This window comes from Rhinopithecus roxellana, chromosome 17, assembly GCF_007565055.1.
Source record: "Rhinopithecus roxellana isolate Shanxi Qingling chromosome 17, ASM756505v1, whole genome shotgun sequence".
NCBI lineage: Eukaryota > Metazoa > Chordata > Mammalia > Primates > Cercopithecidae > Rhinopithecus > Rhinopithecus roxellana.
In genome coordinates, this window is record NC_044565.1 from 44,462,346 (window position 1) to 44,489,937 (window position 27,592).

Sequence of the window (27,592 nt, forward strand, 5' to 3'; positions counted from 1 at the left end):
TTACTCACCCTCCACTTGTCTGGGTACATCATTCTTCCGGGATGCAGGACCAGAACTTGGGACCCACCAGGTGGAGGAGTGTAAAGAGCTGTAATACAAACAGAGCTGAAACAGTTTCTTGCTCATCACATTGTGTGTGACGAGAAGGAGAGAAGAGCTGTGGCCCTTTGGGGAGCCCAGACCTGAAAGCTCCCCTAGGAAAGGCTTTGAGTCTCCCTTTGAACCCCTGCAGTCCCTGGAGTCTCCAAGCCTCCAGGTACCATCACGTTCCCCAGTGCCAGCTATAGAAGGTGCTTTTGGTGCGCCTGGTCCAGCCACAGCCTTGTAATGAGCTGGCACCTGGAGCTGACGGCCCCACTGCAGCAGTCAGTGTGCTTGACTGCGCAGTGGCTGGACCCCATGGCTGTTCACACACACACACCTCTTGCCACTCCACTCCAGTCTCTTCAGAAGCATGAGATCCAGGCTGGTAGCATGAGCTGAGTGTAGCCTGCCAGGCCAAGTGGACCAGGCAGGACTGAGCAAAACTTGGGAAAAGGCACAAGCAGTCACAGAGGTTTCCAGCCAGAAAAGCAACACCCCCAAAAATCCTGGACCAGGCAGGACTGAGCAAAACTTGGGAAAAGGCACAAGCAGTCACAGAGGTTTCCAGCCAGAAAAGCAACACCCCCAAAAATCCTGGACCAGGCAGGACTGAGCAAAACTTGGGAAAAGGCACAAGCAGTCACAGGTTTCCAGCCAGAAAAGCAACACCCTCAAAAATCCCGTAACAGTGAGCTTCCTCAATTTGCTTTTTTACTTAAGACATTTAAGGTTGAGTGTTCAATAAGCCAGCCACACAGAAATTCCATTGAGACCACACACACACACACCCACCACCAACACCACCACCAAGAATACAACAAAACCATAAAACAAAGTTTGATGTCTAGCTCTTTATTACCGAAAATCTAGGAAAGGGGAAGCCTAGCATTAAAATGTCAGACAATAACTACTCTTCTTCAACCAAATATCACAGAAAAATAACTAAACAAAAACAAAAACAAAAAAACTGTAGGACCAACCCCACCTACACCAGCAGCAGCTTCCATGGGTAGCCTAGACTTCTACCTAAACACAGCTAAGATGAGACTCACAAGCATTCCATCTTCTACCCACCTGTAGGATGATTTGAGAGAAGAATAAAGGTGTCAACAGAGATTAAAGAGGGAAACCTGGACTTTAATCTCCAATTGGCAGTAACAAGACAGCACCTTCCTCTTTCCCTACTGGAGTAGTGTCAGAGAAAATCAGGTAAATTGAAAATTAGTAAGATCCAGAGTCTCAAAATAATAACCAAGTGCCCAGGTTTCAATAAAAAATGACTCATCCTTCTAAGAACCAGAAGTATCTTAACTAATTGAGAGAAAGACAATAACCCCAAACACAAAATACAGAGGTGTTAGGTATAGCCAACAAAATTTTAAAGCAGTCCCCATAAAAACGTGAATGAGCATTTGGCAACACACAAAGTATGGAGAAGATTTCCAGCAAAGAAATAAAAAAAAAAGAAAAAACTAAATTAAAAATTTAGAAATGAAAAGTACAATTGCAAAAATAAATCTCAATGTATGGGTTAAACAGCATAATGAAAGAGACAGAAACTGGAAGACAGAACATTAGAAATTACCCAATCTGAGTAACAGAGAGGAAACAGATTGAAAAAACAATGAACAGAGCCTCAGACACCTTAGGATTACAAGAAAAAATCTACCATTCATTTAACTGGGGCTGCACACGGAGAGGAGGAGGAGGAAAGGATAGAATTGAAAAAGTACTTGAAGAAATAATGCTAGTCAATTTCAGAAAAAGACATAAACCTATAGATTCAAGAAGTTGAGTGAACTTCCAACAGAATAAACCCAAATAATTCCATAGTAAGACACATCATAGTAAAGCTTCTGAAAACTGAGACAAAGAAAAAATATTGAATGTAACAGGAAAGAAGGAACGCTTTTGTATAGGGGAAATCAATGTGAATGGCAGCGAATTTTTCTCTAGAAACCATGGAGGCCAGAAATAAACACATCATGTTTCAAATGCAGTAAGAAAAGATTTGTCATTCCAGAATCCTATACCCAGTAAAAATATTCTTCAGCAATGATGGAAAATGAAGATATTTCCAGATAAAGGAATAATAAGAGAATTCATCTACAGTAGACCTACCATAAAATAATGGCCAGAGGAAGCTATCTAAACAGAAAAATGATAAAAGAAGGAACATATACAATATACATATTTTAATTTTGATGGGTATATAATAGTGGAAATTTCGGAATATCAGGAAGGAAGAACATGGTAATCAAAAAAATAAATAAAACAAAAAAAGACTTTTCCTCCTGAGTCTTCTAAAGTACAGATACTTCTTAACTTATGATGGGGTTACATCTTGATAAACCCATTTTAAGTTGAAAATATTACAAGTCAGAAATGTATTTAATATCCAAAAAGCTACCATAAAGTCAAAAAATCATAATTCAAAACACTGTAAGCCCAGATGCTCCTCAACTTATTACGGAGTTACATTCTGATAAACCTGTGGTAAAGCAGAAAAATCACAAGTCAAACTGCATCTATACAGCAGTTCTTCCTTAACTGAGGTTTCTTTTTCTATGGTTTCAGTTACCTTTGGTCAACCACACTATGAAAATATTACATGAAAAAATTCAGAAAGACAATTCATAAATTTTAAATGTTGTGTCATTCTTAGCAGTGCGATGAAGTCTCCCATCATCTAGCTCCACCCTACCAGAACATGCATCATTCCTTTCTCCAGTGTACCCATATTGTACGTGCTACCTGCCCTGATGATGTGATTGTACAGGAAAGAAAAATATAGTATATATAGGGTTCAGTACTATTCATGATTTTAGGTATCCCCTGGTAGTCATGGAAGATATCCCCCTTTGATAAGAAGAAGCTATTGTGTGTCAGATTGTTGAAGCAAAAATTATAGCATTGTCTGATGTGGTTCCAAATTTATATAGAGAGGAAATGATTAAGACAATTATACTATAAACCGGAGGATAAATGGCCATAATAGAAGACATTTTACTCAACTGGTAAAATGACATCAGTAGACTATGATAAGTTATGTATGTATCACACAATACTTAGAACAATCACTGAAAAGTGGTTATTTTTCTTTATTTTTGACATAAAGAATCAAAATACACAGCAGCTTCCTTCACCTTTACATCTTGCTTTCTATGTGAATGTCATCTACAGCCATTAAATCATACAATGCATAAAGTCTGAGTTTAACCAACTGATGAAGAAACTTCAAGCAAAGAAACAACAAAGTCCCATATCAATTTGAATTGCTAAAATGTTATAACAGCAATTATTTGCATAATTGTTCATTTGTTTTATGATGGTTCCAATCTCATCTTTAAAAAAGTTCTAACTCTGACCATCTATAAAACCAGCAGCAATTATAGGGTACATTCTTGATTCTACATCACCTGAAGAAATGTTGATATGGTATGTTTTAATATCCAAACAATATTTATATAAATACTAGCAAAGATATTGTAATCACATGAATAGAAAGTAATTTTCAGTATTATTTGCAGAAAAATGCTACAATTGCTTCCAATTAAAATATATCAAAATAACAGTTTCTCTTGGCAAATAAACCAATTCTAGATGCTAGTTTATAGTATATGAAGAAACAATTATGTTTAATGAAACTGAACCTCATTTTTCATCATAGGACCAGAAACTGATGAGTCAGTCATGATTTCACTGGACTGGGTGAATCATAATAAAGCAAACCAAGATTAAAGGATGGTTGTTTATTTTTCTGTCAGTATTTCCCAAGATGTCCTGAGTAGAAACTTGGAACTGAACAGTTCTATAGCTATACTTGAAAAATCCCTTTGTCAGAATGTATTGGTTAGGAATTCAAATGTGTGCATTAATGGGATATTACACTCAGAATGTTTAAACAACACTTTAATAAAAAATAACAGTCTGGAGGTAGAATTCTGAAAGCATTATTTTAATTATGCTTTTTTTCCTGCTCTGCTAGACTTAGCTCAGATTGACTTGTCTGCTGTTTGTTACCTGGTAGATGCAGAATGGCTACTGAATATGCAGACATTATTTTCACAATAAAAACAATAAGTATTTGAAGGAAGCTATCTACCTATCATGCCTGTGTCTTTTTTAGGAGTGCAAAGTCTGTCCAAGAAAATCCCTGTCCCTAAACATCATGAAACATTCCCCTGGACATAATGATTGACATGGCTGATGGTTTGGAAAGGGAGCTTGAAAAATTGACTATATGCCAAACAAAGCAAAACCATGATTGAAATACTAAATACATGTCAAATGTCCTTATTGAAGAAACAATACAATCCCTATAATTTTGAGACACTTTAGCCAAAATATCTAAGGAGGTGGAAACAGTTTTTTCTTCTTCCCTCTTTTCATTTTGTTATCAATAAACATTTAATGAAAGCATTTTACATAACAGAATGGATATTTAATATATTAATTTGAAGTCATTCAAATTATTGTAAAGTTAATATGTTCCCTTTCTAAAGCTTGCATAGTTGATGTATTAGTCTGTTCTCACACTACTATAAAGAACTACCTGAGACTCGGTAATTTATGAAGAAAAGAGGTTTAATTGACCCACAGTTGGACAGGCTGTAAAGGCAGCATGGCTGGGAGGACTCAGGAAACTTATAATCATGGTGAAGTTGAAGCAGAAGCAAGCATATCTTACCATGGTGAAGCAGGAGAGAGAGAGAAAAAAAGGGGGAGGTGCCAAACACTTTTAAATGATAATATCTCATGAAAACTCATTCACTATCCTGAGAACAGCAAGGTGGAAATCTGTCCCCATAATCCAATCACCTCCCACCAGATCCCTCCCCTGACATATGGAGATTACAATTTGATATGAGACTTGGGTGGGGACACAGAGCCAAGCCATATCAGTTGGTGCATTGTCACAAAGACATCATATAAGAGCTCAGAGTGGGAATAATTAGCCTTCTATTAGCCATCAATTTCAGGGGACAAACACTGATGTTTAAGATGCTCTAAGGTAAAAGCTGCTCCCAATGTGGGAAGCCCAATAAGAAGAGTCTTCCACGTAAGTTTGCCTACAGTTCCCCCAAACATATGAGCATTTAACTATGATGCAATCTGTACTTGAATATGAACAAGAGTTTCTTCATATCTATATGTATTATTTTACAGATAACTACACACATATTATCTATAGCTATACCCATCTAGACCTAGATATAGATATATCTGTATGGGTATGTAATTATTTGAAAAAGAATTGAATGCAATCTATAGCATCTTCTACCTTCAAGGGAGTGACAACATTTAGATAGATTATATTATTTAGGAAAACACCCTGATGGAACTTTGAAAAGTGAAGAGAAATGATGCCTTCTGGACATATTCTAAATGAATAGAATAAGGAAGAGAGATCTGAATTATTTTGTACAATAAAAAAAGAGAATAATCATTCATGTTCTTGCAAAGCTATGAGGGTCCAGGCAACTACCAAGGGAGGATAGATTTGTAAAAATTTTAGAAAGATAAGGGACCTATAAAAATAGCAATGGATAAAGATCTAAGAAAAGAGTAGAGTCAGATAGCACCTGTGTAGAGAGTGGGGGATATTGGTATACAGCAGTAATTATTACATTGCATTTTGGTTTGCTTGGGGTTTTGTTTTGTTTTGTTTGTGCTATGCTTGGATGCAAATCGTCATTCACTCTAGATAATCAGTAAAGGTCATCCAACTATAATTACTTTGTTAATAGTATTATGGAGAGTTTAAAGATAGTATAGGACAAGGAATTGGAACCTTTTCTATTTCAACCTTACACTAAGGTCTTTGTAGCACTGCCACCATTGTCCTTTGGGGGACAATTATTTTAACATTTCTGGTGAGGACAACAGTACAGATGGGGGTCCAATGCAGAGGTGAGAGCTTCTTGAAGGAGCCAAGAAGCCTGGCAAATGCAATGTACTTTGACTCTAGGGGGCCTAAGAGAAGCCTTATGGCTCCAACTATATTCATGGCAGGTGACATTTGAACAAGGAAGGCTGGAATGAAGAGAGAGAGGTTAGGTAGGTGGTGGATTACACATAGGTCAGTCTTTTTTCATTAGCCTTTTGCAATGCCTCCAGTCACAGCTGCAACTAGTGATTGCCCTGTGGTTACCTGGTACACACCTTTCAGTGCACTGCTTTTTTCTCAGCTCTTTTTCTTACTGGATGCTATAATTACATTTGACTTTACCTCTCCCTCAAATCAGGGTAAAGTAAATAGATATTTCTACTTCATTTGTCCATAGATCTATATTTAAATTATGTTAGTAATGGGATAGAGATGATTATGAATGTAAAAGTTCTGAGATGTCTGGTCATGATACAGGCTACGAGAAGCCTTAAAAAAATCTAATCTCAGGTGGGAAGTTTTTAATAATGCTTCTTTTGCCCCTTATACCTCTTACTGTAACTGTGAGCTGGAGAAATAGCTCACTTTCTTGCCTGTAATGGAAGCATTAATAGCCAGCAGACAAGACTTAAAAAAATGAACAGTTTATGTCTTCCCAAGCAGATTATCAATCCTCTGAACAGCTGACTTTACATCAGAGTAAGCACTGATTTTCTACTTTTCTTCAGTATGCTGACACATAAAAAATAATTTGATTACTGACCTGTGCAGACAATTCATGAATACTAATTGAAAACTCATTTGGTGTTTCCTGGAAAATTAAAGAAAAACAACAGATACGTTTTCTTCCTCCAAAATGGCCTGATGTACAAGTGACAACATTTCCTCCTAACTACAGTCATGCGCCTACTTGCAAAGTAACAATTTTTTCTGCTTGGAATATTTTGTGATGATGCAACAGATTCTATGTAATTCACCATAAATAAATCAGAAATACTTCAAAAATGTTGCAGATGTGCAAAAATAATGTTCTTAAGATATTTCTTGAAGAAAAATGTAGAAACCAATCAGCTGTCTGCAGAAGGCTTGTTTATTATATAAGGAAACTATGCCAAAAACGATAAAAATCCTAGATTGAAAGAATTTTTCTCATATGTTTGTTTTCATAAAACATTTTACTCCCTTTACTATCACAAACATACTCTGTAATATAATCTTCTTTCTTCACTTTAATTACATAAACACAGCTTGGGAAAAATACAGTAGACTTTATATGCCAATGAGTTCAAATTGAGCAGAAAATTTGATTTTACTTAATTGCTCTGTTTTTTATTACACTGCTTACTGGTGCTAGGATCACTGTGTTTTGCTAATAAGTGTGTGTGTGTGTGTGTGTGTGTGTGTATTTACATTTTTAGTAAGCACTCTTCCTCCAAAGAAAATACTTTTCTGGTTGATCAGCAAAATCAATGCTATTCCTGTATTTAAGTCCACAGAATTCTATGAAGTGGAAAAGTTGAATATTTACCTGGAATATCTGACCAGCCCACATATTCCACATGACTCAATCCGTTGTCAATTTCTAGCCTCATTTCTACATTAAGTTAACAAACCTCTTGGTTAGCTCCCTATTTCATTTTGAGCCATAGATTTGTCATACTCCAGAACTGACTGCAGCCCCATTGAAAAGATAAAGGAAAGTCTCCAGACCACATTAAGGAGTCACAGTCTTTCTGTTTGCTCACTGTTTAACCTAAACATTTTGTTACTTCACAAAATTTTACTGGTTACTTAATTTTCTCCAACCCTTTCTTGACATCTAACTTCTGAGTCTACCAAAACTTTTCCCAAAAACTGGTTTGCTCCTAAGCCTGACGCCAGACTATCGGTTTTGCCTTGTCTTTTCATTTTCTGAATAATCCTATCATCACAGTCCTCATGGTCTATAGTTTCTCCATGACCCTTACTCTTACTCAGTGGGAGTCTGCCTCAATTAGCATAATATATCAGACTCAATAACTTCTACCTCTAGCCTGCCTGCCTGTTTGAGATCCAGACTTGTATATCCAATGCCATTTGGAGACTTTTGACTGGGTTTCTATTAGGCATCTCAAACCTGACACTGCAATCCTGGCTAATATGGTGAAACCCCGTCTCTACTAAAAATACAAAAAACTAGCCAGGTGTGGTGGCACGCACCTGGAGTCCCAGCTACTAGGGAGGCTGAGGCAGGAGAATCGGAGGCAGAGGTTGCAGTGAGGCAAGATCACGCCACTGTAGTCCAACCTGGGCAACAGAGCGAGACTCCATCTCAAAAAAAGAAAACAAAACAAAACAAAAACAAAACGAAGCAAAAAACTTGACACTGGCCAAAACAAAATTCCACTCCTGATTTCACCTTCTTCACCTAATTTTCCTCACTAGTCTTTGCCATCTTCTTGCCTATTCTGTTTGTTGCTGAAGGAAATAAAAATAAAAATCAACAAACACAATTTTAAAAACTAAGAAGTCACTCCATATTTTTTTCTTTAGTCTCTGTGTAAAATTCCTCAGCAAGTTCTGTCAGCTCAAATTCCAAAGTATACTCTGCACCCTTCCTCCTTTCTATGATTTGTATACTTGACCCCTCCAAACCTCATGTTGAAATATAATCCCCCATGGTGGCTGTATGACATAATGTGAGGTGTTTGGCTCATGGGGCAGGATAAATGCTTGGTGCCATCCTCAAGTTAATGGGTAAATTCTGACACCTACCAGATCTAGTTGTTAAAAAGAACCTGGCACCTCCCTTCCATCTCTCTCTGGCTTCCCCTCTAGCCATGTGACCTCACACACAGGCTCACTTTCCCTTTCCACCATTAGTGGAAGCATCTGGTTGCCCTCACAAGAGGCAGATGCTGGTACCCTGCTTCTTGTGCAGTCTGCAGAACCATGAGTCAAATAAACCTCTATTCTTATTAAATTGCTTAACCTCAAGTATCCCATTATAGTAATGCAAATGGACTAAAATACATCTATTCTCATCACTGATGCTTTTCACCCTAATACAAGACAAAACCACATATGAGTACATGAATATCACGTCAATTAATCTTCTTCCTTCTTTTCTGATTTCTCTTTAATTTATTCTCTGCATTATACCCAAGATGGCCTCATGGTTTTGGTGCAAATGAAACTGTACACTCTCCCAAAGGGAAAACCTCAGTGAGACCTAAATTCACATTAGTTTGTACAATAGTCTTGTTATGAGGTAACTTGTGCCTGCTGTTGTGCCATCTTTTCTTGCCACAATCCACTCTCACTACATTCTCTTTCTCATTCCTTAAACATAAATTCTTAACCACTCAGATAGGCTTCCCTCATCTTCCATCTATAGCATTCACCTCTTCACTCAAATAACTCTATGTATAATATAGCACTTATCAATACCAAATTTTTCCCTTTATTACTCCTTCTTTACTATAATCCAAATGTATACTCCATGAAACCAAGGAGCTAAGACTGTTTGTTCACTGCTTCATTCCCGTTGTTTTGATTAGTCTCAGATAATAGTAAGTATTCAATAACAATATTAATGGAACATGAAGATTGAATTCCCATTCCATACTTTAATTTGAACTTGTGATAGTCTAGAACAAAAACCTGGTGCTTCACACCTATACATTTTGTCTTGACAGTAATCACTTATTGATCCACCAATATCAATGTTTTTCAAATTTGGCTTTACCTTAATATAATCTGGGAATTTCCACAAACACAGATGGCAAGCCTCTACTAAGATCCTTGTTTAATTGGTTTGGAGTATGGTTGAAAACCTCAGATCTAGACACATTTACCATTACATTTATAAAGAGTTTTAACTGCCTAATAACATATTTATTGGTGAATGTTTCAAGTGTCTGAAGCCTACAGGTTGCAAAAACATTGTACAACCTGGCTCCAACACAGCTGCCTTTCTTCTATATAGGGTTTTTAGGTCTGTACATACAACTTTTTTGGTCATACATATATTTAGATATTATAAATTACTACCTTAACACAATACTTCCTAGTTGGCACTAAAAATAATGTATCACAATTTAACTGGTTATACTTGCTAGCTGAAACTGTGATTCACAACGTTTTCTTTTTTTTTTGAGACGGAGTCTCGCTCTGTCACCCAAGCTGGAGTGCAGTGGCTAGATCTCAGCTCACTGCAAGCTCCGCCTCCCGGGTTCACGCCATTCTCCTGCCTCAGCCTCCCGAGTAGCTGGGACTACAGGCGCCCGCCACCTCGCCCGGCTAGTTTTTCGTATTTTTTAGTAGAGACGGGGTTTCACCGTGTTAGCCAGGAGGGTCTCGATCTCCTGACCTTGTGATCCGCCCGCCTCGGCCTCCCAAAGTGCTGGGATTACAGGCTTGAGCCACCGCGCCCGGCCCACAACGTTTTCTTTACAGAAAATCAATTGAACTCATTTTATTTATTTTTTTCTATTGGTCCAACAAAAACACATTTAACAAATTTAACAGAAGTAAGAAATCTTAATTCTTCCATAACTTCTAAGAAAATTAAATCCTTAATAAAAACAAATAAGCAAATCAAACCAACTAAATAATACAAGTATCCACATAGAAAACTCCAAAGCCGGTGATTTCACAAGAAAATTTTATCAACCATTTATGAATGAATTAATATTAATCTTAAACACTTCCAGAGAATAGACAGGAAATGGTTGACAAATTGTCTTATAGCTTCTTTATCTTGGTTACAAAATTGTTCAAAGATGTTGTGGAAAAAATAATTACAGCTATTGTTTCTCAAAAGAATAGATGAAAAATCCCATGTAAAATATAAATCAAGGCTGACAAAGTCCTAAGGTTCTACTGTTGTACCAAAAAGTTAAAACACCAACATAAATATTTTTGTTTCTCTGCTTTTCTCAAAACATACTGGCTTTTCAGAGGTAAATTCAGATATGAGTGAGCAAGAAGACTTAAAAGCTTGGATTAGGCACTGTACTGATCCATGTCAAAGTTAAAGCTACAGACCCAATGCTGATGAGGAGAAAACTCTACTGGCTGAATGTGGGAGGGCAGAAATTGTAACCAGTACACTTGTGGCAACATCAGATAGCAGAAGTTATCCAAACCAAATTTTAAATACATTTCAGGCTGTGTCTAAGATCATGAAGCAGAAAACTATATATAAGCTGACAATGCAGGTAGTACAGGAAATGGAGGGGCAGCAAGAGTGTAGATCCACAAAAACCCAGGCAAAATTCTAACTTATGTGGTACCTGAAAAGGCATTAATGTTAATGTCTAGAATATTATAGACAGTAAATTCAAGTTTTAGAGACCGAACTGATTAGCTTCATTCTTAGTCCTTGAAACCTTTTCTGCCCCACAGTCAGTGACTATAATGTTAACCCAGCCTATTAGACACAACTACCACTGGGTGAGAAAAAGAGAATGTGGCACAATTAAACTGCCCTCAATTCCTAAATTAATAATTCAAAACAGTTTCCTTATTAAGCTTAGGTCTAGAAAAAAATTAAATGATATATTATTATGCAACCTCAAAATGAAAGAGATATTATAATTTGCACTGTTACTTCTGTAATTTGTATAATTATTTATTTCCAAATTGACAACTCCAATACAGATGTAAAGTTGAAGAAATATATATCCATAAGCATAACATTATACAGTTGACCCCTGAACAACACAGGAATTAATGGCACCAACCCCCAGTGCAGTAAAATATCTACAAATAACCTTTGATTTCCCCAAAACTTAATTATTAATAGTCTGTCGGTGACCAGAAGCCTTACCTATAACATAGCCAATTAACACAATTTTGTATATTTTATATATATATATATATATATATATATATATAGAATACTTCATTATTACATTAACGTAAGCTAGAGTAAATAAAATATTATTAAGAAAATTATAAGGAAGATAAAATATATTTACTATCCATTTCACGGAAATAGATCATTACAATGGTCTTATTCCTCACTGTCTTAACATTGAGAAGAAAGAGGAGGGGTTGAATTTGTCATCTCAGGGATGGCAGAGGCAGAAGAAAATCTGTGTATAAGTAGACTTGTGCAGTCCAAACCTACGTTGTTCAAGAGCCAATTGTATCACATACATAAAATTATAATATGCACAACATTGATGAGTTATTATGCTGACATTGCTGCTGGATTACATGGTTTGAGTGACCTTAGTAAATTGACTTTTAAAGTATCTTAAGGACAAAACCCTGAAAATCTATGTTAGTGAGCATTTTGCATTTCTTCTAGGTTTGGTATAAATTTTTTGCATTCAAACTTATTTTAATAGAAAACGTATTTATCTACCTAATATATTGACAGTGGCTACATAGGGACTTGTTAAACATAAAAATAAATGCTATGGGGAGACACTATGTATTCTCATTTTTTATCATTTGTGTTTAACTGTTGGTTTCTTGTTTATTTATTTGATAAAAATTTTTGGTATTTCTTCCTCAAACAATAAAATCATGCCTCCAATCAACAACCTGAAAAAGTATATTTTATTTTATTTTATTTTATTTTATTTATTTATTTTTTTTGAGATGGAGTCTTGCTCTGTCGCCCAGGCTGGAGTGCAGTGGCCAGATCTCAGCTCACTGCAAGCTCCGCCCCCCGGGTTTACCCCATTCTCCTGCCTCAGCCTCCCAAGTAGCTGGGACTACAGGCGTCCGCCACCTCGCCCGGCTAGTTTTTTGTATTTTTTAGTAGAGACGGGGTTTCACCATATTAGCGAGGATGGTCTCGATCTCCTGACCTCGTGATCCGCCCGTCTCGGCCTCCCAAAGTGCTGGGATTACAGGCTTGAGCCACCGCGCCCGGCCAAAAGTATATTTTATCAAAGAAATTAATTTCCTAGTTAGATAAATGCAAAAAAGACATGCTGCATTCCCATATTCACTTTTATTATGTCCTGTCACTTAGAAATAGCTGAACCAATTCAAACTAAATTTGAATGAAAAATAAAGCACTCCCAAGCTGAATCCCCATGTGTTAAGTTTCTGCTTCAGAGTATGTTTTATATCTGACGTATAAACTCTGAAGGAAATTTATAATGGAACCTGGGACAACCTCATTTCGTAATTGGGAGTTGTGGTCACCAGCAATGAGAAAATATATTGTGCCTAGATGTCAGCCTCTTTACTTTTCTAAAATGGTGGGTTTGAAGTTCAAAAGTCAATATCCATATTTTTTGTTTCACGAACCACTTAGTCATAACACAATATCTTCCTCTGTGTGAAAGATTCCAGTTTAGTAATAAAAAATATGTGGGCAGAAATTGTTAGGCAATTTATAGCTGTTCCTAAAAATAAATTGAATGCTATTACCTATAAAGTACATAGAAAAGAGTAAGAGAAAGTGAAAAACCAATAGATTTGAGAATTATGCAAATTCAAACACTTAAGAAATAAAAACTTCAAGGTTCTTTATCTTTAAATAGTGCCAAATTATCAGGTAGAAGCATTTTGGTCAAATTCTAAAATCATATATGACAAATTATATTAGTACTTGTATTTATAAGAAATTATTTTTTCTTGAAAAACACAAAACTGTCATTCTATTGGCTTGGCAGGATTAATGTAGTTTTAACGTTAGAAGATACAAATATTATAACATCTGTGATGTTCATGTCATTCATAAAAGTATTATTGACTACTTTCCAAAAGACAGGCATCATTTTAAGTATTGGTTTATGAATTTAGGTTGCATATTTTAGCCTACGTGATTTCTCTCATATTATAATATGACCAAATAATTACCTTATTCCTGATATAGTGCTTAACTTCTTCTTAAAGACCATTTTATATCTTCCTAGGATTCAATTTGCTATTGGTACAGCTGTTAACCTTGGCCTTTCTTATTTTCCATAATTCGGTAGACTGCAACACCTTTCTCCCCTTCCTAATGCTAATAATGGGAAATAAATAAAAAACTCTTCCCAGTATTTCACAAAACAATATTTCATAAAAATGAATTTCTAAAACCCCAAGCAATCAAAACTAATGATGTTTGACGTTGGTGATTGAAATTATGTCTAACAGGATAATAGTTGTTACATGTTCTCATTAGAGTTGCCATCTAATGTAATCGGATTTAAAATATGTCTTTAACTTGGCCAGGCCACTGATTTTGCACTGGACAATGACTGCTTTTGACATTAAATGTTACTTCATAATTCACTTGAGCATTTGGTTGTATACTGAAATAGACTTCAATGCTATTGAGAAATGAATCCTTAACACAGAAGAGGAAAGCAGAAAAAAGTACTATTTGTTTAAATCCCTTTTGGCTTCTGCTATCATAAAACTGAAATAGTCCAGATGAATTAGCTTTCCAAATGCCCTACATACATTTATCTAATTTTTCCTCATTGGAGGGAGAGGATAGTGCTCAAAACTGTATTTCATGAAAACAGCCTTTTAAAAAAATACTGATTCACAAAGTGGATTATCTAAAGTTCGTATTATGTGTCTCTCTAATACAGATTTACATATCTTTTATAAAAATATTTTCCTTAGCAAAATTTTAATATAACGGTAAGCACTGACTGGAGTCCTCTATCAATGCACCTTAAATGACATAAATGTTTTTGGTCATTTCAGTCTTTGATGAAACCTGTGAAACAAAGACATTGATACCACTAACATTTTGAAAACAGTTGGATGTGGTAGAAATATTTTATTTCTATATTTCATCGTCAAAAATGAAAACAGTAAATATAACTTTATAGATGAAGGCTAACATTAGGTGCTTCATTATTTGGACAATTCTGATAATTCCCATTTTATTGTTTCATATTCTAATTAGCATTTTTAAAATGGTAAATAATAGGGCACTTTTACAAATATTTAACTGCCTATAAGAAATTTTGCTTTGAGTACAGATACCACATTTTTGCATTTTATAAGTATGTTTAAAAATTTATAGTATCCAGCTATTTTTTGTTCTTTTGTTTAATTGAACTATTTAACAAATATTTATTGATCACGGGTTTGTACAAGGCACCATGAATATAATATACATGGCTTGTGCCTCATGAAATTTGCATTTTAATGTTAGAGATGGACATCAATTAGAAGACACATACATAAACATAGCAGTGAATAATTTGTTGTAAAGAGTGCTCTGACACATACAATATGGAAATATGATGTCATACGTGGAAATGACTTAAACTTGAGACCTGAAGGATGCACTGATTAAATGAAAGTAAGGAAAATAACATAAGTAAAGTGTAATGGCATTTGCAAGGGTATGGAAGCTAAAGGAAGTATAAAACTGTTTAGACATTTTAAAAGGTCATAGGCATTGTAAGATTTGCTTTTCTTGTCTTAAGAGCAATTTAAAGTTATTAGATATGATACAGTCATGGAGGAAAGATTAATACTGTGTTGCGTGACTTTTTTTATATCGGGTAAATAAACCCCTTAAATGAATTCCCAGACTATTAACTAATTAACAGAAGTCTCTGGGCATAAAATTGAGGAAAGAATTCTGAATAATTACTCATAATAAAGATGAGACTCAAAAAGCTGGGAATATCCAATAAAAACTTCTTGAACTTCATCTACAGCAAATTAATCTCACATATGGAGAATATGTTGTGCCTTTTCTATGGAGAATCTTGTCCCATCGGGAGTATCCTCCCTGGTCTTTGCTGACACCACAGGAATCAGCTTATGCCAAAGCTATCTCTTCTTTGATTTGCAGATAACTCAAAGTCTGCTATGAGAATAGATCTTACTTTCCTTATCCTCACTAAGATGTACTGGTTCCTGCTAAAAGAAGGAGATTGTGAGACCAACCCTCATATAAGAGCAAGGTCCTCCCTACTTATCACCAACTCTCTTTTACAAGGCAAAAGATAAAGAGAAGGAGATTTGAAGGTAAGCCTGCCATGCTGAACTTGTACATGCATGGTCTTTAGGCACTAAGCAAAAGTAAAAGACCCTAAGAATGGTCAAGAAATATATCTCAAACTTGAGTAACAGTATCTGAGTTAATAGCATGAGGTAGTTGGTAAACTGTAAGAGACGTATCATGATTATGAGATTAATGATAGCCATAGGGGTCAGTCACACATGTAGCATTATATGCCACTTAGCAGTATGATGCAACCTGGCCTGGGAATTTTCCAACCCTGGCCTGGGGAATTTCAAGGAGAGAAAACCACCTGAACACAAATGCTAAGGTACAATTCCTGGTATAGAGTACAACAAAGCAGTTATATATATTTTTTAAAGAGCTGGCAAGAGATCATGACTGAGTACAGGCATAAAAAGGGGAAAGAGTTTGCCAAACTTTGAGAATGGTCCCTGGATGAACACCCTTCTCAGGTAGTCATCTGACATTCTGACTGTATCTGGTGTGCTTCTGCTACCCATTTTGTAAGAGTGCTGCAGGAGAGACTGCTTGAAGTTCAGAAAGTGCCTAAGATTCATCTTTGATGAAAATATGAGTGAAGAGAAAAGGTTAATCCTAGGGAAACTGATTAATGAGGAACACCTGAAACCCCAGAACACCACACATGATCAGATTTGCACCTTTTTTTTTTCATGCTTGAAAAAGTTTTATTGATCAGTACGTCATTCTTCACAACAGACATTATAACCACATATTTATATAATTTTTCTTTCTTGTGACTCTAAAGACTGAGGTGTTAAAAATGTTTCTGGGTAGAGTCATCCTTATAATTTTTAGTAATATACAATTGATCAAACAGTAACTATATTGCAAACTAATAAGTATGATTAAATGAAAAAATAAAAGGCTATACATGGATTATATGGAAGGGACTTTTTCTTCAAAAAATGTAATCCATCACATAAACAGAACCAGTGACAAAAACCATATGATTATCTCAATAGATGCAGAAAAGGCCTTCAATAAAATTCAACACCCTTTCATGCTAAAAACTCTCAATAAACTAGGTATTGATGGAACATATACCAAAATAATAAGAGCTATTTATGACAAACCCATAGCCAATATCATACTGAATGGGCAAAAGCTGAAAGCATTCCCTTTGAAAACTGGCATAAGACAAAGATGCCCTCTCTCACCACTCCTATTCAAGATAGTATTGGAAGTTCTGGCCAGGACAATCAGGCAAGAGAAAGAAATAAAGGATATTAAAATAGGAAGAGAGAAAGTCAAATTGTCTCTGTTTATAGATGACATGACTGTATATTTAGAAAACCCCATCGTCTCAGCCCCAAAACTCCTTAAGCTGATAAGCAACTTTAGCAAAGTCTCAGGATACAAAATCAATGAGCAAAAATCACAAGCATTCCTATACACCAATGATAGACAAGCAGAGAGCCAAATCATCAGTGAAATCTCATTCATAATGGCTACAAAGAGAATAAAATACCTAGGAATACAACTTACAAGCAACGTAAAGGACCTCTTCAAGGAGAGTTGCATCTTTAAAAGATGGTTTAGAGAGTAGAAAGTGAAAAAAATTGGAAGGCAGCATAAGCATATAGGCAGAGAGAATACTTTGAAGACATAACAGTTGTCTGACAACTTTGATTAGAGAAGGAGAGAAGTGGGCAGGGACAGCACATGTTTTATTTTGGATATTTTTAGTTTGAAGTGGACTTAAGCATCTAGTTGACAATGCCAAATACACAGTTGCTTGTATAAAATTCAGAGGACTTTTTTGAATCAAAAATGAAGTTACAGGTCATTAGCATCCAAATGACCTCATCTTTTCAATATAATGGATTTATTCTCAATACGAGTTTCACAATAGGCAATTTTCCATTTTATATGAGAAACCATTAGCATAAAAGCATACACAGAGAAACACACAAACTTAAAAGGACTCAGACACTATGATTTCTAAATCACACGGAAATAGGCCTCCATTTGCCTTTGGTTGTGTTAAGAAGAAAAAGTGTTTTCATAATGTCAATAAATAATTCTGGTAAGAAATTGAACCATACAGAAAATAATTATGACTTTTAATTTGGAAATACCAAACATATTTGGTTCACTATTTAAGGCAAAGAGAGTGTGGGAGATACAGGTTTATCTGCATTTTTTTAAAAAACAGGCATTCATTCTACCTTTACCAAAAGTTTGTCCATGTCACATTCAGTTAATTGCTTGGAGAGCAATTTTTATACATAACAAACCAATGAGTTTAAACACTCTGAAAATAATTTCTATATAATTTTCTGTCCTCCATTATTCTTTCAGAATGAGCATTCCTCCAATGCTGATTTTAAATAACATGTAAAACAAATAAAAATAAAATCTGATACTTAATGTTACCACCTTGACTTCAGATGAAGTAATTTAGGATCACTGTAGTTGTGTGGTATGCAGAACATTATCTTTCAAGGTCTTTAAAAATATGAGACTGTAGGAATAGGTGAATCGTTTCTCTTCTTCTTAATCAGTCGTTATGCTCTCTAGAAATTACTGTCTGAAATCTATGCCACAAAAGTCACCGAAGTCATTGGCTTCTCTGGATCCATTATTTGAGTGTCATAATAGATGGACTTATTTGCAAATACGGTTAGAGGCTTCAAACATTAGCTTCTCTCAGAAATCATTATGGGAACATTAGCTGCCTGGACTAAAGTTTATTGCAGGTGAAGATTACCTAAATAATGAAGTAAGTCACTGGTGTAATATTTGCATCCAACACAGAAAGCAGCTATTAACTGGAACACAAACTTTAACTCTTTCCTTTAAGCTAGAAAGCTGCAGTTCTTTAGAAAATGATGATAACTGATTATAAATGGAAGTATTTATCAATTATTAAATCAAATAGATATTAAAAACCAAACTTTGGAAATACATGGCCAGATAACCACTGACTGTACTTAAGACAAAGTAACTTACCAAAAACATATTGTAGAGTGTACCAGATCTTATTTTTTTCTATATAAATGAAATACAACTTCAACTTATTTTGATCCTGACATCTGTATATCTGTCTTTTCACTACCACATCAGGCAAAATGATTGGCACATTTTTGGGAAAGGTGGACAGCAGCTGGAATGGTTCCATTTTTCTGGTGCAGTTACTTTAAATGTGCCATATACCAAGGTGTCTGGCAACATATGTGTATTTGGTCTTCCAGGGTGAAAAGCAAAAAGGATTCATTAATGTTTTACACCATCACTGCTGGATAGCCCAGAAGGAATGTATATAGTTCTGCCTCTAAAGTATTCTCTTATGCAATGTGGACTGGCATAAAGGGGCTACTTTAAATGCATTCTTGAATCACACAAGTATAGCTAAAGAAATATATCAAGAGAAGAGTGATAGGGAGAGCTAAGTAGAAAATTGAAAAGTAGGTTTTGTCAGCATTTATATTCATGACTGTCCAAAGCAGGGAGACATGGCACCTAGGGATTTAAATCTTAATAGATATTGAGTCTGGAAGATATCCTTCAAGACTGTCCACTTTCTTTTGCTCTCACATGCACCTATTATAACATTTTTATTTTACTAAAAAATTCTATTTTTGGATCTAATATAACAATTCAGACATGTATTTGGCTACTATACATTGAATAACTACTATATATCAGGAATTGCATTGAGTACTTATCTCCAGGAATACAAAAGGCAAGCCCTATCCTGAAGAAATTACAATCTAGCAATTAAAATAGACAATGAATAACTGTAATATACCTTAGGTACATATGTACATAGTGGAACCAAGGAGCACAGAAGCGGCTCTGTGAGCCACTTAGAAAGGTTCGATAATTTTCTGAGGTTAATTTTGTAATTTAGCTACCCTTATATTATGGGTACAGACATCTGTATGAGAAACAAATTTTCTTTGATAGCAAATGATTTGTTCCTGGACCAGATGCCATTAATTATTCTCACTTAGACACTGATCCTGATTTACTATGAAGGGTGTGAAATTGAAGGTCTTGTTCTTTTCTTTGCTGCCTATTGCTGTTAACAAATTACCCTCAAACATAGCCACTTATAACAACAAATATCTATTATCCCACCGTTTTTCAGAGTCAGGATTCTGAGAATGCCTCAAGTAGGTGATTCTGGGTCAGAATCTTTCATAAGGTTGTATTCAAGTTAATAGCTAGGATAGAGGTCTTCTAGGACTGGAAGATCTGCTTCTAAAATCACTCATGCAGCTACTGGAAGGAAATTTTCATTACTTTGCACATGGGCTTCTTCATAAGCTAGTCATGACATGGTAGTTCACAGCCCACACGGTGAGCTATCCAAGGAGGAAACAAGAGAACTTCCTCAAGAAGGAAGTCACAATGCTCTACTAACCTAATCTCAGAAGTGGCATACCATCACTTCTACTGTATCCTTTTGGTCACATAGATCCAATCTGGTACAATGTGAAGATGAAGTGACACAAAGCTGTGAATATTGGGAGGTATGGAATATTGGGCACCATCTTGAAAGCTGATTAACCTATGAGTTGAAATAGATCTGTTTAATATTGCAAAGCTTAAAAGTCCACTTTATATTCTGTAATACAAGAATATATAAAAGGTATTTTTTCCTAATTTTTAAAGTGAAAAGACTTTGAATATGATCTAGTTATCATCAGATTCAGAGGGAAGAAAAGAATAAAATAGGAGGTGCAGAGCAAGATGCTGAATAGAAGCTTACAGTGTTCATCAACCCGGCTGGAACACCAAATTTTAACAACTTCCTATTCACAGAAATGTATTCCACATGAACCCAAAATCAGGTGAGCAATTACAGTATCCAGTTTTAACTTCATATCGTGAAAACAGGCATTGAAGAAGTCTGGAGAGGCAACCTTGAATCCCTGATGCCACCCCTCCCGCTGATGCTCCTTTTATTCTGAGCAAAGAATAAAGAGGACTTTGTCTTGCATCTTGAATACTAGCTCAGGCACAGTAGACTAGAGCACCAGGCAATGTTGTAAGGACCCCATTCCAGGCCCTAGATCCCTGACACATTTTGTAGACATATTCTTGTTTAAAAGGGCCTTTAAGAGAAGGACCCAGTCATGGCAAGATTCATCACCTGCTGAATAAAGAACGCTTGGGCCCTGAATAACCACCAGCAATACCCAGGGAGTACACTGTGGACCTTGGGCTCTGTAACATGCTGGCATCAGGGGAGACCCAGCACATTCTCAGCTGTGATGGCTATGAAGAAAAACTCTTTTTGTTTGAAAAAAAATCAGAGGAAAAAATAAAGGAAATTTTGTCTTATATCCTAAGCTGCAGCTCAGCCACAGTGTGGTAGACCAACAAGCAGGCTCCTGGGGTCCATGAGGCCAGGCCTAGGCTCTTGGACAGCATTTCTGGAACTGTCCCAGGCCAGAGGGGAGCCCACTGCCCTGAAAGTGAGTCCCAGGCCTGGTAGCAGTCACCAATAGCTAATGGAAGATCCCTTGGGTTTTAAGTGAATATCAGCAGTGGCCTGGCAGAACCACCACAGACTGGTGGTGATAGTGTCCACAGGGAGAGGCTCCTGTGCCTGTGGAAAGGGGAGGGAAGAGTGAGAAGGAATTTGTATCATGGTTTGAGTGCCAGCTTAGCTGCAGTAGAATAAACATCAGGTAAATTGGAAAGGTTTTGACTCTAATCTCTGGCTCCCAGGCAGCATCTCTGGATATGTCAGGGGCCCAGCTGGGGGAACGTGTTACCCAGAAAGAACAGGCCTTGGGCAAGGGTCAGTGCTGTGCTGGCTTCCAGTCTGATCCAGCACAGTCTAAGCAGTGGTGGCCACAAGGGTGCTTACATCACAACACTCCCAGTTTCAGGTGGCTCAGCAAAGACTGAGAGACTCTATATGTTTGAGAGAAAGTAAGGGAAAGGAACAAGAGTCTCTGCATGGTAATCCAGATAGTTCTTCTGGATCTTATCCAACACTACCAAGGCAGTACCTCTATGAGTCTGGAAAAAAAACAACCAACCAACCAAAAACCATGTTATTGGGGCTTAGGGCCCAAGTCCCTTTGAATATCTGGAAAGCCTTCCCAAGAAGGACAAACAAAAACAAGCCCAGAATATGAACACTACAATAAATACCTAACTATTCAACACACAGACACTGAAGAACAACTACAAGCATCAACACCATTCAGGAAAACATTACCAGCCAAATGAACTAAATAAGGCGCCAGTGACCAATTCTCGAGAAACAGATATTTTACCTTTCAGACAGAGAATACAAAATAATTGTTTTGAGGAAACTCAAAGAAATTCAAGATAACACAGAGAAGGAATTCAGAATTCTATCAGATATTTTGATAAAGAGATTAAAATAATTAAAAAGAATCAAGCAGAATTTCTAGAGTTGAAAAAATGCAGTTGACATACTGAGGAATGCATCACTCTTTTTATAGCAGAATTGATCGAACAGAAGAAAGATTCGTGAGCTTGAAGACAGGCTACTAGAAAGTACACATCAAGTCAAAATGCTTCTGCATAAAAGGGAAACAAACAATCAACAAAGTGAAGAGACATCCCACAGAATGGGAGAAAATATTTGCAAACTACCCAGCTGACAAGGGATTCATAATCAGAATATATAAGGAGCTCAAACAGCTCTACAGGAAAAAAATCTAATAATCCAATTAAGAATGGTCAAAAGATTTGAATAGCTATTTCTCAAAAGAAGACAAACAAATGGCAAACAGCATATGAAAAACTGCTCAACGTCATTGATCATCAGATAAATCCAAATCAAAACTACAATGAGATATCATCTCACCCGAGTAAAATCAGTTTTTTTATTCAAAAGTCAGGCAATAACAAATGCTGGCGAGGATGTAGAAAAAAAGGAACCCTTGTTCACTGTTGGGAATGTAAATTAGCATAACCACTATGAAAAACAGTTTTGGAGGTCCCTCAAAAAACTAAAAATTGAGCTTTTATACTATCCAGCAATTCCACTGCTGGGTATATACACAAAAGAAAGGAAATAAGTATATAAAAATATCTGCACTCTCATGTTTGTTCACAGTAGCCAAGATTTAGTAAAACCTGTGTTCATCAACAGATGAATAGACACATAAAAGGTGTTACTTGAACACAATAGAGTACATTCAGCCATCAAAAAGAATAAGATTTTATCATTTGCAACAACATAGATGGAATTGGAGGTCATTATGTTAAGCAAAATCAGGTAGGCACAGAAATATAAGCATCACACGTTCTCAGTTATTTGTGGAATACAAACATCAAAACAATTGAACTCATGGAGACAGAGAATAGGAGGATGGTCACAAGAGGCAGGGAAAGGTAGTGGAGGACTGGGAGGAAAGTGGGAATTATTAATGAGTACACTCACAGAAAAATAGAAAAAATAAAAAAAGACATAACATTTGATACCACAACAGGGAGACTACAGTTGACAATAATTTAATTGCCAATTTAAAAATAACTAAAAGAAAATAATTGGATTGTCTATAACATAAAGGATACATGCTTGAAGGGATGAATACCCAATTTTCCGTAATATGATTATTGTTTATAGCATGTCTATACCTAAGTATCTCATGCACCCCAGAAATATATACACCTGCTATGTACCCATAAAACTTTAAAAAATAAAAAGAACAACCTAAAGCCTCATAGTCTAAATAGTTGTGTATTTTAATCATTTACTTTCATCTATGCTTTAGTCATTTAAGCTTTGCTGCTCCATAAAGAATTATAGACACATTAATGCTGAAAAGCAGCTTTTACAGTCTCATACTTGATGACCTCTTATTTATCTGGATAGCCTAATATTCTGACTATGAAAACATAAATATACACGTGTGTATATATATATATTTATATGCATGTATGTGTGTGTGTATATATATTTATATGCATGTATATGTATACATGTATATATATTGTGAAATACACCACTTTACAAAATAAAATTTTAGGGTTTAATAGTCAAATCCTATATAGCATGAGATGCACTCTATGAAATCCTAAAATATATACTTGCAATAAAAGCAAGCTTAACTTAAAACTTTGAAACCATACTTCTGAAAAATTCAAAATAATTTAATTGCTTATTTTCTTTTATTTTATGAAATTTTTAGTGATTTTTCTTAATTTTATTGACATGAGTCATACAAATACTTTTATATACTAATAAAAATACTGTTAAGAAAGCATTTGAGAGAGATAATATAAATATATAATATAGTTTCATGGCTATATGAACTCTATAAAATAATTCATTACATGTCCGATTTTTTTTAATAGGAGTAAAACCAAGTAAATTTAATTGGAACATTTTTTATCACAATTTCCAATAGAAGGAGATATAATTACATTTCAAAGTACTTCACCTGAAACAACAGTGCTCTTAATTCTTTCAAAATTGACTATTAATTACAAATGTCTAGTTCTACTTGCTTTTCTAAGTGCTGGTTTTTGCAGCAACAGTTTTCTAGCAAAAGAAATGTAGTGAAATTTCTGCTTCACTAAGCCATTTTAAACCATAGTTTGGAGCCATTTCCTCCTACAACTTTTTGAGATTTGTGGTAAGTGTTCAATCTTGCATACTATTTTATAGATGTACTCTATTAAACCAGTAATAATATAAGATTTCAAATATGGACAGCAAATGTCAATAAGACACTATATAAAACCATGAAATAAAACATAAAAAGTTATTTAAGTTGCATATAAAACACAATTTTAGTGTTATATTGCACATGTTACTTAAAAATTATGCAGTCTTCAAGAATATAAATTAGAGCTTTTTTAAGCAATAATTATTTTAGAAATATTAATATGCAAGGACACTTTCACTGCAATGTTAAATTTATCTCTAAGAAAAGTCTTTGCATTCAACTATATGAAGACACAGAGAAGTAATGTTTCCTGCCTCAGAACTATGGGAAGAGGCAGTCATAGTTGTTGTCAAAGAGCAAATGGTGAGGAAAGAGCCAGTTCTTCCTTTTTATAAACAAAGACTCAGCATGGCCAAGGTCAAGGACACTTTGAGGGACAGCAGTCTTTTGAGATTACATGTAATCATCTTTTATTTTCTCCAAATGTGAAGTTCTAGCTCACAGGTAAGTCTTAAAAATAAATAATAGTGAAATCAGAAGCGATCTTTAGATATTCCAATCTTCTAAAGTTACAAAAATGTGAATCAACACACATCATATATTTAGAAAAAAGTTACTCATTAATTAATTCATTCATTTACACATTGTAAAACAATTTATACTAGTAACAAATATCTGTATTAACAGTGAATGAAGCATATTTATAATTTTTATTTGAATATTTCAGTAGTAATTTAACATATGCTGAGTCATTAGTATGTGTCAGGCACTGCTTTAATGATTTGTGTAAATTGATCCACTTAATTTTCATATCAATGCTATATTAGAAAGAAGGAAACCGAGACACTGAGAATGTGGATAGCTCACCTGGTCATACTGTTATTCACGGTGAACCTGGGTTTTAAATTCAGGACGATTGACCCTACACTCCATGCTGCTACCATTTTACCGTACAACAGTATAATAACGGACACAAATTTTTGTTATATGGCTTGAAAAATCAGAAAAAAAATGCTACCTAAGGGGTAAAATGCAATGGTTATTAAATGGAAGACTGCAGACTTTTGTCCCAATTTCCTGCCACCAAGTGTACTGTAATATTTTCCCTTGGCTCATAAGGAGTTCTTCTTCAGGGTAAGAATACACAGAATCAACAAACTACAATGCAGTGCAATCAATGATATAAGGAGTATGTCTAAGGCACTACTAAATTTTAGAGAAAGAAGAGTACCTTTTGCTCAAAGTCAGGGGTATGTGGCCGAGTCTTACCTACAGAGCCAATCACAAGTTCAAGGAAATTAGATACTTGATTAAACGGGACAGATTGAATGACTTTTAAAAACTTCCATGACTGACAACTTTCACACTGTTCTACTTTGGTGCTTCAGATTACCTTACACAATCACACTTGATGACCTCTTATTTGTCTGAATAGCTTAAATAACTACTTTTCATAACAGTTAACAACAGAATCCGTAAAATACAAATATGGCATATTTTCTGGGGATAAGTGTTGTAAGAACTTGCATTTAATAATAATAATAGCTAACATTATTAAGTACTTAGTATGTACCAGGTATTATTCTCTATACTTTATAGGCATTTTATTTTTCTAAATACAACAACTTGTAGGTTAGCTACCATAATTCTATCATTTTACAGATGAATAAACCAATTTTCTTAGAGCGCAGTTGCCCAAATTGCTCTAGGCTCCTTTCAAAAAGACTAGAGATGAGTTCACTGCATTTATCTATGATATTAAACTGGGTCCATCCTCCCCAAGATAGGCAATCCTGTCTACATTGAAGGCCCTCAGGTTGATAAAATGACTCAAGTTTAAAATATGGTTGCGGATCCATGATTCTCAGGTTGCTCTCTGTTCTTTTGTCTGCCATATCTGGAGTGTTTTGTTTTTGTAAATCAGGTAAGATCTTGGGGAAAGGTTTATTTTATTCCTAGGAACCCCATAATAATTAACCATAGGTAGAGATCTTTATTGGTCTAAGTGAGTCCTAATACCCACCTATTCTGCTGCCTATTATAACAGTCACATTCACTTTTATCACTTCTTGGCTCAACCACTTGTGATCCTCCCAACCTCACTGAGATGACATTTTAAATCCTTTGTAACTGATTCTTAGTGGAAAGAGAGCAACCAATAAAACATGTTTTCTTATTTTTTCCTCCTTTTAAATAATACTATACTTTCCTTAATTAACCTGGCCCTAAAACGTTTTGAAAAGAACAACTTCTGAAATTTCTTCAGGGATATAACAAAGAAATAAGTGAGATAGACCTAGATGCTACATAAATCCAGCAATCTTAGATTAAGATTTATGTGAAGACATAATGGCCAAAGTCTCTACTTAGTTCACCTTTACGAAAAAATTCAGCCTGAGCTAAAGTTTTGTTCCTCACTTCCATATTTCTGCAAACTCAAAATCCATTTCTACAAATACTCATCAGGTTTTGAGTGATAAAATTAGCAAATTCCTGCAATCTTTCTATTTGTTTTCTTCTCAAGTAGCATTTCAACTTCTAGAACATGATGAATTTGGAATCTGAATATTGGCCTAATATGAGGATTGAAGCAAGAAGAAATGCATCAATTGTTTTCTGCAAGTGTGAAAAAACCTCACCAAGGGTTTCTGGGGTTTATGGGTTAGATGTAATACAAATCCATGGATCTTCCTATAACCCCTGTCCTACTACTATAATTTGCTTCTTTGTTAATTAATGTGTTAACTTTCACATTAGGTCTGACAAATTCACATGATTTTTTAACCCAGCATCCCAGAGAATTATTTTCTTTGGTGGTGGCAGTGGTGTTGGTATATTAATTTGTTTTTGTTGTTTACTGATCTTAGCCCAGGGTCATAAATTCTAAGAAATTATTTCAATGTTTTCAAATATATCCTCTAAAGGCTGGGGATTTCATTTTGGACCTTGAGAAAATAACGTATGTGTTTTTAGTTTTTCTTCTCTCGTTATATATTATTCTATGCCATCAGATGCAATCTTCCTTTTGTTTTTTTCATCCCACGTCATGCATTT